Here is an 18,516-nt window from a genome sequence, read left to right as displayed (position 1 = left end):
GTGCTCAGGTCCATGGGGTCACGAAGAGTTGGACACAACTAAACAACTAAGCACACACACACAGCAGCAACACAGTGGCAAAGCCGTTTTCTGAAAAATGAAGACTTCTGCTTCAAAGTAGGGAAATGCATATCTTGTTTTGAATCCAATTAGTTCCCCTGCAAGCCTTTGACTAGTGCTAATAGGCTTCAAAACAAAGTTGTGCTTTCTGTATGCCTTGTTTTAAAAGCAGAAGTTCCTCTTTAAAGGGCTTTTTTTAGCACTGCTGCCATCCTGCCAGGTGGTATACTAGCAGGAGGCACCAGCCCTGGGAGTTGGGACCAATTTCAGATTGACACTTTTTAAACGAACCCACTGTGTTACTCATTACTTCTTTCCTGCCCGGCTGCCATAGTGATTATTGCTGGTTCAATCACACAAGCAATGCTTCAGGTTATGTATTATTAACACCTGTTGTTTTCACCAGCAAACAACAGGGGGAAAACAGGGATAATGGTATTGCTCACTCTTGCCTTTAAGGATTTTCAGAACTCATGGACTAAAGTCTCTGCAAGTCTGCAGGAATTTCCCTAACCAGATTTCTGGAGGCTTTAATCAAGAAAACTTCCTGACAGATGTTTTCATGTTTTTTTAGCCAATGAATTCAAAGTCTGGCAACCATTTTTGTCCCATGGAGGAGACAAGAAAAATGGATGGCAGGGCTGATCTCTGTGGGAGCTGCAAGGGGTTATGAGTATGATAGTCTTTGCCCATTAGCCTCTCAAAAAAACTCTGCCAGGCCTATAATCCATTTTAGCTCCCACAGAACTTAGCCTTGCCACCTATTTTCCCTGTCTTCTCCACAGGGGGAAAAAAAACTTTACTTTATTTGCACTTATACCCCTCCCCTCTAGACAAAGTCTACTCGGGGCGGCTTACAGGAGTAATAAAATACAATAAAATAAAATGCAATAAAGTAAGATACATAATAATAAAAAAGATTGTAAGAGTCTGAAATCAGTAGTTTAAAAACTTCAAAACACCTGTCCGGACTTTACGTTTTTGATTAAGGTCTCTAGAAGTGTGACTGGGATAATTCCTGCAGATTTTGGGAGGCTATAGTCTACAAATCCCAAAAAAACCATACCTAATGAGCACATCATTTTTCTTCTTTATGTAATGCAGTGAAATACTCTCTGATTCCCTCTAGTGGCCAGTTCTGATATCATGACTTGCAAATATAAGACAGAAACAAAAAATAAAAATAAAATAAATCCAATGGCTTCCTGGCAAAAAACATGGAAATTTTCGGTCAAAATACCTCCAATAATGTGTTAAAATGTCCTCAAGAAGTAACATGCAGAAGGAACTAGATGCTCCTTGTTGCATTTAAAAAGTAACTTCATGTATATTACTTTTACTATAAATTTGTAACTATTAATTATGTCGCTCATTAGCAGAAGAGTGACTGGGAACAGCATTAAGTAAAAAAGTTAAATATAACTAGTTGTCTTCATAAAATGGGGTGGAGTTGACAGAGTAGCTTTCTGCCCCCCCAAAGGCTGACCACCAGTAGCGAAAGGTAGAAATACTGTAAAAGTCCATATGAAAATATTTCATCCAATTAATATGTTACTGCTGGGACTGCCACTGGAAAACCACACTCACTTGCATAACCAAGTAAGGCAGGGTTACTTCATGGAAGGTAAGGTTACTTCCTACTTCATTATCAAAAGAACACATTTGGTTTCTGCTAGTACATGTTGTGGTTAAATTGTGCAGCTTTGATTAAATGGGCATTATTTTTGGTGGCTGCAACTCCACAGCAGTAATAAGCATAGTTGTGTTTTGTCCACATCATGATGCCACTTAGAGATGGTCAAGTGAGCATGGAGTTCACAGTGATATCATCATTGTCATTATTACTATGCATCAGATCACATATCATAATGGGTTTAATTGCAAATTAGTATTAATTGCAAATTGCAATGCATTTAATTATAGAACACCATTTTATTTTCTAGTACCTTCATTCAAATGTATCTTCACTGGTTTAGTATACTATCATATGATTTAATGCAGAGCTTAACTTTTTTCTATTGTCATATGATTATTTGTAAGAGCATAAATTTATTTGTTGGATTAATTCTTCTTTTGCCCTCTCAGCATAGCAACTAAAATGTTTTAGTTAATTAACCTCATCTAGAGAATACACAAACTCTTAATGTATTAATTAAATAGGTTTCTGTGGTCTCTCCAGATCATGGAAATCCTAACTCTTTCCCCAAATCCAGAATGCAATGCAACATATTTTTAAAAGGTTCCTAGAAATTATAGAATTTGATCAGATCACAAGCAGTAAAATGACTCACCTGGTGAGCCTCTAAATTGGTGTGGTCAAAATGAGCTCCATGGGCTGAATACATTCCCACCGCAGTTTGTTTGAGGCCCCCTAGGTCTTCCCTGGCCCCTTCATGACACTCAAAGGAGTACATATACTGCTTCTGGAAAAAATGACGACCACTGGGGTTTGCACTGGAAGTTGCCACCTCTGAAGTCCTCCAAAATCAAAATCAGAAGTGAATAGGCAGTAACTTCGTCTTTTAATTTTTAATTTGCCATTGTGAGACATTTCTCGGCCTGGTGTGGTCCTTTGTGGTGCTAGAAATGAAAATATGGCCCTAGCCCAAGCCCACTAAAATTATCCACAATGGCTCCTGAAGGATGTTCAAACTGGCATTGTCAAGTTAGAATAGAGGGTGGGGTGGGTTTTTGTATTTTTCACATCAGAATCAATAATGACTTTTGCTGCAACAGTATTTGCAAGTGTTGGCAGCTTGGAGGCTGTATATTGGCTGATCAGGAGTGTGAATGCAGTTTTTTTAAAACCATGTCCAAGGGCAGGATCCAAAGGTGGAGTTCTGCTGGTATAATGTCAGAATCCTGAATGGCATGATTTTTTCCCCCACAGTCACTCTTTGTATACCTGTGCAATGGATCAACACAATTGCCTTTGGGTTTGCTTTGGAGGTACTGTATGTCTATGCTGACTGTCATGAAATGTTCCAGCTCTTTAAAGTCTTCAACTACATTAACTGCAGAAGTTATACTAAATATATGAAGTATCGCTGGAGCCCAGCTTCATAATGTTATTTTAAATCTCCATTTGTATAGATGTAGTTTCTCTTCAGAAATGATTTATTTAGTCATTTAAAGCCTAGCTTCTTAATCTGTGGTCGGCAGACCCCCAGGGAGGTGCAATGTCCTCACAGGGGGTCTGTGAAGACTTGAAGAAATGTTATGATCTTATGCAGTTGAAATAGGAAGGAAGGAAGGAAGGAAGGAAGGAAGGAAGGAAGGGGAAGGGAAAGGGAAAGGGAAAGGGAAAGGGAAAGGGAAAGGGAAAGGGAAAGGGAAAGGGAAAGGGAAAGGGAAAGGGAAAGGGAAAGGGAAAGGGAAGGAAAGGAAATGTAGAACAAAATCTTAATTTCCCTTCCTTGTTTGTCTAAAGGGTTGGCTTTTTTTAACCTACCACCTCCCTTAAAAACAAACAAAAGTAAAAAATTGGTTATGAAAATAACTGTTATTTCTGCACATTGTGAGAACATGCAACTGAATGATGCTGAGTGGCTGAGAGGCAGCATGTGACATTTCTGGCTACTGCGCAGACTGTTAGAAGCCACAGGAAGAGAGTTAGAGTCAGTCATTGTCAGTGTCAGTTTTTGGACAGACTTCATGATCTTATTCCTTCTTTAATTTCTGCTAATAAAACAATGTGGTTATTGTCAGGTAAAGTGACTTTCTGATATTGTCATAGTGAATCTCATAACAATACATTTTAGTTGAGCCTGAGAATGGATTGCTGGCTGAATTTGAAACATAAAAGAACTGATTGTGTTGATGAGGGTGCATCCTGTTCAACGCAAAATGAAGCTTCTCCCATTCATCTTAAAAAGTGTTGTCGTTATAGCCAGGAATATCTGTTGATTAGCTTCACATGTACAGGTCCTGAAGACAAGCAACTACGACAGTGTGTGTTACATTACAAAGTATTGTCCAACAAGGTCATGAAACTATCAAAATTTTATTCAATACTAAAAATAAAGAACATGACAAAAAGAGAATAATTTTTTTCAAGGTAAGAGGATCATGAGCTTCATGAAAGTAAGAAAATGGGGGCGGGGGAAGACTGCAACTGGTTGTAATAATGGATATACACTGAGGAACTCATTTGAAGTTTCTCAACTGATGGCTAAAACTGGAAAGCTGCATACAATAGCTGAAAAATATTACCTGCTGCAAAAATCATGGTTCCTGCATTGATCAACAAGAACGTTGCCAAGAACCTTTTCTTAATACCTTTGTCAAATGACATATTTAAGAAGTGAATCAACGGTTTGTCAGGCAATATCAAAGAACAATTATTAGAAAGAATTTGCATGTTTCCCTACTTTGCACTGCAATTGGATGAAAGCAGAGAAATAACAAAGAGATCTTACTGTGCTCCGTTAGATATATCATCTTGAGTTAATTCTTGAGATTTGGCTTCTCTGGTGGTCCATAGTAACAAAATATATTTAAAGGGGGTCCTTGATAAAGAAAAGGTTAAAAACTGCTGATTTAAAGCATTTGTTCTTTGACCCACAGGGCTTTGAAAGCAATTACAGTGGGGTCTTGACTTAAGAACGACTTGAGTTAAGAACATTTTGACTTAAGAACCGCTCTCATAGGAAAATATTGACTTAAGTACTTAGATTTGAGTTAAGAACTGAAAAAAGCCACGTGGGAGGCAGGGAAAGTGCAAAATGTGAACTTTCAGTTAACTGTTGGCCAGTGAAAAGGGTGCCTGTCTGCTTCCTCACTCCTCCCAGCATTTAGAGAGTAGATTGGGAGACAGTCTTCGGACTGCCTGGTACTGTACTGCCTGGACTGTATTTTCCCTGCCTTCCATGAACCTTTCTTGATCTAAGAAAAAAAGAGAAACAAAAATATCCCCCTCTAGTGGTCGAAGGCGGAATAGCAGCTTCCCATTAGTTTCTATGGACGGAAAAGAGCAGATACGGATCAAATGGTTTTCAATGCATTCCTATGGGAAATGCAGATTTGACTTGAGAACATTTTGACTTGAGAACCGCCTTCCAATATGGATTAAGTTCTCAAGTCAAGACCCCACTGTACAATAATTTTGTGTGAATCCGAGCAAAGCCTGCTACTATGCCACTGGCTCCTTCCCTTGGTGTATTCACATTCCCCTTTGAATGCTTGTATAGGGCTGTTGTATCTAATATGACAATCATTACACCCTTGGCCTTGTACAACTTTGTTAGTTGCTTTGCTTTGCTTTGCTTCACCACTAGAAAATTTCCACTGATAGATGGTGGGATTAAGAGTTCATCGCACTCAACTTGGAGCAACCTGTTTATTCCTCTGCATTTGTCATCAAAATGAGAATGACAGAATAAAGAAAGATTGATGAGCACAAGTTGGAATGCAGCTTTGCAGAGCGGTTCCTAAAGTTGCTACCAGCAAAAGCTCAAATGGAGTGAATAAAGAAGCCTACAGGAAGACCATCTGGTGAACAGAAGCTGTGATGAAGTCTGGGTCAGTGCTCATGTAATGGATCAAATCCAGAATGCTCAGCTGTCCAGGGGGTGGTACAAATACTGCATGACCAGACAGGGCAAAGCAGAAGAAGCTAGTCATGGCACACAAACAAGTACTTTGGCAAATTAAGACAGCAGGTTCTTCTGTGAAAGCACGAGGGCTTCTGCCTCGCATCAATGTTGTCTGAAATCGTGAGGCTGAAAGTCGACCTCTTACGATTTGTTACACTAAGCCTTCTGATAATCAAGATGTGGCTTTTTGTCAAAGTCAAGGCAGGCTGAGACAGGCTATATTATAATTAGTAGAAAACTAGAATGCTTAGAATCCCAACCATTAGGAAGCAGAAAGATAGATTTCAAAGCCCAAAAGACTTGATTTTTTGGCCTCTGTTTTCTCTCAATTAAACTACCTGTCATTACGTGTAAAACACTTGTGAAAATTAGCAACAAAATGTTGCAGTACAAAGAACTCCTGTTCACTGTGCCCTCTTTCAAGATCTTCCATTACAGCTCTAGCCTCCCCAAGTTATGCACTGCTGATGAGCATTCTGTAGCCACCTACCATGCATACAACCCTCACTGGGTTGTCATTTTCTTCCTCCACCAAAAATGTTTATTATTTCTACCAACTCTGAAGTTCTCCTCAGCAGCTGGATGCCTCCTTCTTATTTCTCAGTAGCCACAATGTGGCTACACAGCCATGATAAATCAGAAGTTGCATTCCTATACTTAATATAGAGGATTATGACCTGTTCCCATTAAAGGGCTCTGCCCTTCAAGGTGGACCTGCCTTGAAGTGCAGTGCATCTATAGTATGTCAGTAGATAGAAGAGAAAGGTGAGTGTGTAAGTTGCACACCAGGAAATCCCTTTACCTGTTTGATGCAAACAGCCAGCACTGATGACAGATGAGCCACTTGGGTTTTGTGCTCATATGCCATTGACACAGAGCATGTCTCCTCTTTATTAAGACTTTTTTCTTTATCACTGAACAGAAAGGTTCTGCCATTTTTATAAAAGCAAATAAAACAGAGACATTTTATTATCCTGGTTAAAGATTTCTGCTGCAAGATAGCATGCACCATGTGGTATTGATTTGCCCAGAAATATGGCTTCCTTTGCAGTGAGAAAGAATAGTTCCCTTCAGAATATAGAAGTTTAAATGGATTTCTCACCTCTTTTTTAAAAAAAGAAAAAGAAAAAGAAATGTGGGCTCTTTAGCAGCATAAAATTGATGGTATTTTTTGATGAGGGCTGAAGCTACCGTCTGGTTTCACATTTGTCCATCTCAATTATATTGCAAGCCTGCTGGGAAGAAATGGAAACTTTCAATGTTTTGTCTGGTACTTAGCAACTGGATGGTGCTGCTTCGTCACTAAACATTTGTGATGTTAACCGATGAAATACTGCATCATTTTAATCTCCATTGATGGCCAATACTACATTTTAAATTGCACTTGCGTCAAACACAGCTAGACTTCTGTAATGAGGAGGAGAAATTTGTTTAGATCATAGTTTAATACAGACTAAGTTAATCTGAACAAATATTGTAATGATCTTCAGTTTCCACTTTTTTTCTTGAATTTAATGATTCAGTTCTCTGGCCAAATAATGTAAACAAATAATGCATTATAGAAAATAGCACAGAAAAGCATAAATGAAATTAATTGAAAAAATATGTATAGTAATTAAAATGTATCAAAAGGTGCATATGGAGTTCTTACATGGAGAAATAGATATGAATTTCACTATGAATTTTCCCACAGACTTTTTTAAAAACTAAAAAATCAGAGACAAGAGTATGCACTTGCACTTGGGAAATGTAGGTGTTATACAAAGCAAAACAGATAAACATCTGGATCCAATTGTTAGTCTCTGGCTAAACTTATTGAATCAATGGTACTTTCATAGAAGTTGACTTACCAAACCTTCATTGATTTAATGGATCTACTGAAATTCCAACTGATAGTTGAATGTAGACTAGATTCATTCATTCCTAAACAGCCCCCACCCTGCCTGTTCCAGATCTTGAGAAATTTGGGTAAAAGTGTAAAACTGGGATTGATTTATTTTTTAAACTACAACACCAAAAACCAACTTCCACGCAATCAAAATAATTTTTCCAAGCTCTGGTAAAATGTTTCTGTCATTCAGTTTAATACAGAAAGAGTATAGTCATGTGGGTGAGAAGTATATTATGCCCTCTTTTGTCAAGCAGTGCTTACACCATCTTCCAACAATATATGTGATAATATGAAATTAAAATCCATGTAAACTAGTTTGGAATTGGATGTCCTCATTTCCTCTGTAATGCCTTAAATTGTTTCTGATGACCTTCTAATTTCTTTTCTCTCTCTCTCTCAGATAAGGGGTTAAGAAATCCTAAGGTATAATGGAGTATAAATGTCCAATCCAATCCAAGAACATTTAAATGTACTCCTTTTGTCATGTAGGTCTCCCTCAGTGGTGCTAAGAGACACTTCCTTCAAGGAGCTGTCAACAACCTATGTTAAGCTTTGAATGGGAAAGGAATATCTTAAGAGAAGCCAAATCTCAAGATACTGTGAAAATATGCCATAACATAATAATGGAAGTGTCATTTTTGTTTGTTTTTAGAGGATGCCTCGATAGAAAAAGAGAAGACTACTTACCGTAAAGGGCATTACTGCCCCAAGGACACCTCCAGAGACTAGCACAAACAAGGAAGCACATTGAAAGTGCTTAAAAAATTATGAGAAGTGGAGCATAAGGGGGAATATAAAAGCTACCTCTGTGTGGCTGCTTTTCCATGTAGTTGATAGAGAAGAGATGCTAGATTCTTTCACAACCCTGACTTTGTAGGAGCTAGAGAGGGAACTAACTGTATATGGGATTGGAATGTATGCCATAACCATATCATCTGCACATCTGTTTTGGAAGCTAAGAAGGATCAGGTCTGATTTAGCCCAAAGGTGGGGGACTAGCTGGAAATAGCAGGGATCTTTAGGTAAGGCCAGGAAAGAATCCTGCCTGGAAACCCAGGACAGTTATTGCTAGTCAACATTGTCAATACAGAACAGAATGGTACTCACTATAGGGCAGCTTCCTACAGCCCAATCAGCTTTTCAGATGAAAGTAGTTTTCTTTCGCCTTGGTAGGATTCACCCATCTCTTTTTGGTAGAGGAAGCAGAGTTTTTCATTGTTTTCTATGAGTGTCTACTCTTCAGAAGAAATGGGTTCATATCTCTGCTGAGCCATGAAAAATCACTGGAGGGGTGGTGCCTTGAATATAGTTTTCAAAGGAATAGCTGTGTTAGTCTGTGCAAGCATGCGAGAAAAAAAAATCAAGGCAAAATCAAAACAAGAAACAAAAACATTGTGGGACATTAAAAACTAAGTATAGTGGAGTCTCGACTTACGGTCGGCTCTACTTACGTACTTTTCGACCTACAGAATTCTCCGGCCGCAAAATTTTACTTTGACTTGCGGCCAGAGAAAGGTGGGGATCTGGAAATGCCTGTGGCCTCTTTTGCTTCCCATGGAAAACTGTATAAAAAGGGACAGAATTCAGTCCCTTTTCTACCATCAAACTGTTGAGAAGTGTTTCTTGAGGACTGGAAAATGTGGCATATGTAAGTATCTTATTGCCTATCTGCTCCAAATGTACGCTCTTATTTTAGTGTAGTATTGATTGTATTCTTTTGCTTGTAATCATGCCTTGATAAGAGGTTTGGACTGATGGTCCTGTAGGACCCTCCCAACCTTACTTTTCTTATGATTGGGCAGATTATTATATGCATGATAGCTCTCTCTCTCTCGCTCTCTCTCTCTCGCTCGCTCGCTCTCTCTCTCTCTCTCATAGAAAACTGTCACCAGAGAAAAGCCATTTTATGTGCCACTTCAGATGAATTGATCACAGCCATTTCAGAAATTACTCTGAACACCTTAAAAGGAAACATTGCTCTATCCCCTCAACAGGGACAGCCACCCCTTTCCTAGCCAAACCCCTCTAACCTTGCCCCATTGGCTCACAGGACCACTGGGGCAACATGTCACTTTGGGGAGCCAATCCTGAGGCTGTGCTCTGGTCACAGAGGACCCCAGCATCTATGAACCCCTCCTATAGGCCCATGGTGGCCTCAACAAACCCTCTACATCACCCTAAAGCGCTGCCCACCCAGGAGGAGGGCCCTGGGTCAATTCCTGACCCTTTGTCCCACCTCACAGGGGCAGCACACCTGTCAAAATTGATTTTGTTGAGGGCTAGGTGCACCGAGAACAGAAGTACAAGCTGGATTTCGAAGGGGAAGACAGACTAGAGACCAAATTGCTAACATGTGCTGGATCATGGAGAAAGCCAGAGAGTTCCAGAAAAACATCTACTTCTGCTTCATTGACGATGCAAAACCTTTGACTGTGTGGACCACAACAAACTATGGCAAGTTCTTAAAGAAATGGAAGTGCCTGACCACCTTATCTGTCTCCTGAGAAACCTATACATGGGACAGGAAGCAACAGTAAGAACTGGATATGGAACAACTGATTGGTTCAAAATTGGGAAAGGAGTATGACAAGGCTGTATATTGTCCCCCGGCTTATTTAACTTATATGTAGAATACATCATGCGAAAGGCCGGATTGGAGGAATCCCAAACCGAAATTAAGATTGCCGGAAGAAATATCAATGACCTCCGATATGCAGATGATACCACTCTGATGGCAGAAAGTGAGGAGGAATTAAGGAACCTTGTAATGAGGGTGAAAGAGGAGAGTGCAAAAAACGGTCTGAAGCTCAACATCAAAAAAAAATCATGGCCACTGGCCCAATCACCTCCTGGCAAATTGAAGGGGAAGATATGGAGGCAGTGACAGATTTTACTTTCCTGGGCTCCATGATCACTGCAGATGGTGCCAGCAGCCACGAAATCAAAAGACGCCTGCTTCTGGGGAGGAAAGCGATGACAAAACTCGACAGCATCTTAAAAAGCAGAGACATCACTTTACCATCAAAAGTCCGAATAGTCAAAGCTATGGTTTTTCCTGTAATGATGTATGGAAGTGAGAGCTGGACCATAAAGAAAGCTGAAAACCAAAGAATTGATGCTTTTGAATTGTGGGGCTGGAGAAGGCTCTTGAGAGTCCCCTGGACTGCAAGGAGAACAAACCTATCAATTCTAAAGGAAATCAACCCTGAGTGCTCACTGGAAGGACAGATCCTGAAGCTGAGGCTCCAATACTTTGGCCATCTCATGAGAAGAGCACACTCCCTGGAAAAGAGTTTTTATTAATTGCATGGAGTTTTTATTAATTGCTGATGGATAAGAAAAATGAACAAAACAAACATAACTGACTTTTTATGAAACTGACCTGGCCCAGAAATAGACTAACACATCCAACTCTATATCCATTGTTTTGGATTTGCAGTTGGTTTTTCCCCCATTAATTTTAAAGATACTCCAACTGGACTAACATTTAGTGAAATTTCAATTGTGTGAAGAAGTACAATTGGGAAGAGTCTTGAACAACCTTAAACAATAATGAATCTCTGTTTTTTTAAAAAAAATAATACACAACTGTCTTAAAGAAAGTTCTAGATGTCTTTGTATCCACAGGGAGTGAACCTACATAGGACCTGTTCAGGAAAGGCATTGTAAAAAGGGAGAACCTGAATGTGTGAGAAAGGATGAAATATCAATCCATCCCTATCCACTGTTGTTTTCTTCAAGGAGGGGAGTGACAGTCCGAAGGGAAGTACACATGGAGCCTCCCTTTACAATCAGGGTGATAGGATTGGCTATTCTACTTGGGACCATGCTGGATTCCCCCAGCACACAAGCCCAGCTCTCAAGCACATATTGCAAAACCAACACCAAGTTAATAATCTGTAAAAGTCTATCTGCTGGGACGTTTGGAAAGCCAGCTGCAGGGCTTTATTTTTAAAAGGCCTGTTTTTCTCCCCCTGTTAATGTGTTTGCCACTTTGCACACACTATTAAATTGGATTTAGTCTAACCCAGGAATCATTTCACCTCCATTGTATTTAATCAGAGGTGTTTCCTATGTGAACCAGTAAAAGGTCTACACACATACCCCAGTGGCACACCTTCCAGGTTTCCTTTTGCAGTTTGCTAATTCTCATTACAATTTTCCTGGCAACTTTATGAAAGCTCTTCTGCTAATAACTCTGTTTTGATTACAAGTCACCAACCATTTATTCTGCAGTAATGTTTTTGAAATTTTTTGATACGTATCCAGATATTCCAGGGGCTTTGCACAGAATGGATGTACCTATAGGTTGCACCTAAATAACAAATGGAAAAAAATATTTTTTTTTGTTTTTATAAAGGCTTGAATTTGCAAGTTTTGAAGGTTCTTGGGTGTTGCTGGGGTCAAAGCATTAATCTGGAATGTAAATGCTGTGACTCTGGTAGCGTTAGTTATAAGCGCGTTTTATATATATACAGTGGACCCTTGACTTACAGATGGCTTGACTTACAGACTTTTTGAGTTACAGACTTCTCTGGCCGCAAAATTTAGGTTTGACTTGCAGCCTGAGAATTGACTTACAGACCAGAAAAAAACCAAAATGGAACAAAAACGGCCTGTTACGGGATTAATCGGTTTTCAATGCACTGTAGGTCAATGGAGACTTGACTTACAGACTTTTTGACTTGAGAACCGCCTTCCAATACGGATTAAGTTCTCAAGTCAAGACCCCACTGTATATATGAAAAAGGATAAACATGGTTATGCCTGCTATCAATACATGATAACCTTACTTGGAAAAAATTCCACAAATGTCAAGGAGACTTGCTTACAAATAAACTGGGTTCAAGATCATATTGCAAGACCTCAAATTTTTATTTCTATTTAAGCTGAAAAGACACAAGTAACCCTTAATCAAGATCTGCCCCATTTGCTTCTGATGCACCAGTTGCAAACTAAGGAGACCCATTAAAATACTGCATAAGGAGAAGCAGACAAGAGTTTGCTTTTATGATAAATTTATTAAAACTTCCAAAATTCTTCATAGCAAGCAAGGGGAAGAATGTGAGAATTAAAAAAAAAAAAACCCTAAGAAAAGCCAAATCTGATATTTGTCCAGTTAGGCCAAGGCTTTGAGCCCTTAGTTCTTAAAAATCTTAAAAATCTATGTTTGTGTTGTTCTGTATCATATTACTACTGGAAGAGGGTAGCCACTAGATGGGCATGCCCTGGCTTCCCTGCCCTGCCTCCTCTGCCAGAAGGGAGCAAGGCTGGGAAGCAACAGACACCTGTCTGGCCAAAAAAACGAGCCAGCATGAACTGCTGAACCTGCAGTTGATGTCTATCTCTAGTAGCCACCTCTCTTTTCTTATTTTAAAAATAACAAAATCATAGGTAGACAGAATATAGCTCATCTGCATGAGTGCGGGGGGGGGGTTTATCTATTTTAATTGACCAGTACTGAAAATTTTGTTTCAGTTCAGTTTCAATGAGAGTTACGAGCATTTGCAAATTTTGTCTAAAAGGCAAAGAAAGTAATCTGGGAGAAATTCACAATTTATTTTTTCTAATCTTATATAAATTTCCTTCTCAAATCCATTGAAGGTCTAGCCTCTATTTTCCTGAATTGTGGCACATACATACACATGTAGAACATATTTAATGTGAAGTTCTTGTGATATTGTTTTAGATTTTCAACAATTATATTCATAACTTCAGGGACAGATACTTTCGGCATATCATATTTATGCTTAAATTAAGCCTACAGATCATTCTAAATGACCTAGTATTCCTTACACCTTTCACTGCTCCAAGGTCAAGAAAAGAAAAACAATAAAGAAATTTTAAAATGTTTGTATTTTAGAGGAAGAAAGTACAATGATCTAAAGTATCTTGGCACAAAGAGATTTCTCAGCATGCAAAACTTTTAGTAGAGTCTGGGACTATTTTACTTTTAAAGAGCAAGCCTGACATCTAGTGTAGACAAACCACTTAACAACAGTCTTTTTGTTGTTGTTTGGGAAACCCTATGATTATTCTCTTTCATTTGATCACTGTGGTGTTAAATCAGAAAAGTTACTACCATTGTGTATACTGGAATAAATACCATGACTTTAGAAATTGTGCTCATAATATTTGAAACTACTACATATTTTGAGTTTCACACAACTGATCTGGTTGGATCAAACTACTGGAAGCTCGCTGTAGCTTGACTACTCCACAGAAAGTGGTGAGCAAGGTCCCCAAGTACTTAAAAGAATTCTGCTGTGACACATTTTGAAAGAGGGGAGTGAAAGTTAGAAGGAGTGGCCTCTACACAACATTCAGATATGCATAAAAAGGCCTAGCTAAGTTCACCTTTTGGCATGAGAGGTGGCCACCTAATGCACCAAAAATTCTGTCCCCTTATTTTCTGAGCAAAAGAAAAATCTTACTGCAGTGGGTCCTTTTCCACTAGGGATGTGAAGAAATCTTGCATCTCACTATCTCACAAATAAGATAAGCTTTTAGTTTTTATCTTTGTATGCAAGACAGGATTTACATCTCTATTCCCAACAAGCCAGAGTTTCATCGTGCTGTCCTTTGCTTTGTGCCTCACTCCTATCCCTGTTTCTTTTTCTCTAATGAAACTCCCAAAACCAGTCCTTCCATTCCTGTGTAACTCATATATTTTGAAGGTTTGTTACAGCCATTTCTTGAGAATAGTTTATTCATCACATGTGTTCATAGTCAGAGAAATGGCAAAACAAATTATTACTGAAGTTTTATGCAAAACATATTGTACTATCCAGGCAATTTGAAAAAACAGATAAACAATTCCACCTTTTAGCACAAGCAACTATGGATAATTCATTACTGAAAGAGGTAGTGCAGACTGCAATATATCCTGTCCTTGTCTGGGAATTAGTGGGTAGAAAGTGGTGGTAGATAGCCTGTACATTGTTAGAGTTCTCCTCTGTCCTGCATTGTTCCCTTCCTCCTCATATTTTTTGTGCTTCTTTCTTGTTTGAAAACAAAAGTTGTATTAGCAAACTAACAAAAATGAAGTTTTCCTGTGCAATTTTCTCTGTGATAAGTGAAGTCAATCATAGCTTGACACTATAAAGCTAGTACAAACAACAGACTCTGGGCGACTGTTGTAGTTGTGAGAACACTTAATCCCCAGCTGGTTTGCAAAAATTAATATCTGTTTATAGCACCACCTTCAAACTATCCATAAAGAGAATGAAGCCATAGCAATGAATTCTGGTTGGGGGTTATGGGAGACTGGAAAAAAAGGAACTTTTCCAATCTGTGATATTATGCAGAGTACTGCTTTCCTGGTTCCCTTCCAGCTTTGCAATTCTATGCAAGTGTGGCTCTGTGCTCTTCCAGAAATATCAGATTCCATTCCTGATGTCCTTTATTGAAACCACTCCTCCTTCTCTTTCTTTGGCCACTGTATGTTTTATTACCAAAGTCCCTAGTGCTCTTTAAGTGCAAGTTGCTGAGAAGAAGATGTGAGCAAAGCTGACCTCAAGAGATTGTGAGGTGTTCTGACTAAGTCCTCAGAAATGTTAGTCAGCTGAATGACTCAAGAGACAGTATTTTCAGTTCTCATGAGCTCTTTCAGATAGATTTTCTCAGTTCCCAAACCACTAGGCATAAGCTCTGGGAAAAGGCTCTTTGAAAGGAAGCTAGAGAGGATGCATGCTGAATCTTTGCAGTAAACTATTGGACACTGATATGAATGTATTTTTGTGTTTGTTGTTGATTGGGGGAGGGGTCTGTCTTTTTTTGCTCCTGAAGATCTCATCTCATTGTCAGATGCATTTATTTCTTCCAGTGAAATGCACTTGCAAAGAAGTAGTTTCAGCACAAGTTTTCTGTGAATCCATCATTAAATTGTCTTACTCAAATATATTGAGCTGATTTTTTGTGACTTCACACTCTGGGTTCTCAAGGGTGATGTAATCCAATATTATTCCTGTGCCAACAAAATGAAAGCCACAAGCATAACAGTTCCCCACCACCCCACCTGTTGTCACATCCCCTTGTTCTCTTCAAGATAAGGAAACTGTATGGAGGAGAGTGGAGAAGTCTGTTGAGAATGGAGGGAAAGGTGATTTAGCTGAGTTGACATTTATTCTCTTCTGTGTTTATGAATTAAGGTGCATTTGTTACAACTTTGTAATTTGAAAGGCATGTTAGGCATTGACTTGAATTCATGAGAAATTTGGGCAGCTCCTCAGTGCAAAGTTGGGGGGGGGAAAGTACCTCCTAGGTTCATTGAGTTTTTGATTTGCAAAGCTGCCATTTGGCTTCACATTAGTTCTAATCACAGGAACGGAAAAATGCTATAGATTAGAAGGGCTTTGCATTAGTGAAGCAGCACAAAGCTGCCCTGTACACTAGAAAATTAAGCCCCTTATTTTAAACGAATAAATCACAGGGTACTTATCAATGCAAGAGGCTCCATGGGGAGGCAACTATGAGAAATGGGGGAAATGATGTTCTCTTTGAAAATGCATTGGAAAATATTCAGTCCATATATAAATAGGGACTTTTATTTATTGAACCGTTCACTCAACAGTTAGCAGTGTAACTAATAATCTTCTTTTGCACTTGTCTGAGCACAATGCATACTTAGGACAGCAATTCAGAGATCACTGGAAAAGAGGAGACACATCCTTTTACACAGGGGCAGGGGAGGCAAAAGAAGATACAGATTTGCATTCCATTCAGGTTTGTTAATTTGTATATATGGATCCAGAGTTGGAAAACTAATACACATCTCAACATAATAGAGAGGACTGTGCCCATATGATGAGGTTACCTGCTCAATCTATTGTATAGGTCCTAAGAGTTGATGGGTAACTTTAAGATCCTTGCTCTCACTGTTTATGGTTCATTTGTAATCCTCATATACCGGGGGGGGGGGGATTACCAATAAATGTGTTGTGTTGTGCATTTTTCCCTTGCTTCACCCCTAAGAATTCTAAAGTATTGTTTGTACTTTAGCAGAAAGGTTACTCTTAGTCTTCTTCAGGCATTTTTCAACCAGGTGCTGTGAGAACACTTTGAGAGGCGCACTAAGCCTTGCCCTCTCCATTACTGCATTCAGACTTGGCTCTAAAAGGGAGGACAGTCCTTTGTTCATACAAACTCTACAGACCAGCAAGAACACACATTTTCCAGGGTTCTTACTTGCATGTAGAGACTAAACATGAGCAAGATCCTGTCCTCTTCAGACACAGCACTATATCTATGAAGAACATAACAACAGAGGACATGGCTGATGTCCTCCCCTCTCTCTTCTGAGTTCCGTGTGGCTGAATCCTGTGTGATTAGCCGAAGTGAATTCACCATAGTCTAACCATCAACCAAGATAGGAAATCCATAGCTAGACCATCCCTGGCAAATGACTACCTAACCTTTATTCAAAAACCTGCAATGGAGGAGAGTCTGCCACTTTCTGCCACAATCCATTACACTACTTAACAGCTTCTACTGTCCTAGGATATTCCTAATGTGAACTTAAAATCTCCTTTGTTATGATTTGAATCGACTGTTCTAGCTCCTGCTTTCTGAAATAGCAGAAAACACATATCCTCCAATTTAAATCCTATTTAGATCAATTGGGATGCAACTTTATGATCAGTTGACTTTAGCAGAACTTAAAGACTTACTTGACCACCTTTGAACAACATATTTTGATTCTTAAGAGCTGAAAGATGCAGAGCTGTAGCCCATCAATCAGACATTTCTCTCTAAAGGCCCGTTTGTATGCTCCAAATTCTTCCATGAGGAGAGACTTTGTAATGGCAGCCTTGTGGAAAAAGTAATGCATGAATTGATTGAAGTGATGATCTTGATGTCACTTTTCATAGTGGTGACTCGCATGAGTGGAACAGCTGAAAAACAGCTCACTGTAATCATGAAAGTCATTGTACTGGTGGTCTCAACAAAATGGCTCCTGTGTTACAAATAACATAACAAGAGCAGACCCATAGAATCAATTGCTAGATGAGTGAATGGACACTAATTTAAACCCAATTCATTAAATATGTATGGTGTAGTTCGGATTTGATTCAAGCTCAAACAACGACTGGTCACAAGCTATGCTGGATGCAATTCTACCAGCATGCTCTGGTATGGTTTTTGCCTCTGGTATAATACTTGAATAAGAACATATATAGTGCATTGATGTAAGACAACAATCATGCATGATTTTGTAAAATTCTATCCTTCCGTTCCTTGGTCTTTTTGTATGCTAAGAAGCCCTAAACTCTATAACCTTTCCTCACAGGAAAGATGCTTCAGCCCCTAAATGATGACACCTCCCCGAAAACCGATATTGTTCATAAGTTCCAAGATTTTAGGTTTGTGTTAAGAAACACGTGCCCAAATCAGCTTGTACCATAAAGGGTCACCATAAGTCAGAACTGACTTGACAGCAGATTAGAATTATTAAAGGACATGAAACTGCTTCCATATCTGGCATGTCATATAGTAACCACTCTGTTTTGCCACTCACAGCATGCCACATTTTCTTTTCAAAGAGGTCATGCAAACATGCTTAATTGATGACTTGATATGAATGAATGTGAATAAAAAAAATTTTGCACCTGAAAGTTGGCATACAATAATCATTAGGGATGAGTTATCCTAAGGTTCACAAGAAGATAACCTCACTTATTGCTGAAATCAAGCAAAAACAATAATGAAATATCTAGGAATCAATTTGATTAACTGCACAGTTTGCACCTTTTTTCCATTAGCAAGTAACTCCGGAGACCATTGACTGGGATGTTTTGCAACTCCTTAACCTGGCTGGCTTTTTTCAAATGCTTCCAAGCATGTCTAGTGCAAAATCGACAGAGACATTTAGCAAACATTTCACACTTTCTTAACTACTGCACAAGGGCATTTCAGGCATTAAGTCAATCAGGCCACTGGGAAATTCTCCACTATGACCTTTCTGTTGGGGCT

Source organism: Pogona vitticeps, chromosome 5, assembly GCF_051106095.1.
Source record: "Pogona vitticeps strain Pit_001003342236 chromosome 5, PviZW2.1, whole genome shotgun sequence".
NCBI lineage: Eukaryota > Metazoa > Chordata > Lepidosauria > Squamata > Agamidae > Pogona > Pogona vitticeps.
Note: the sequence above shows the minus strand (reverse complement) of the source record.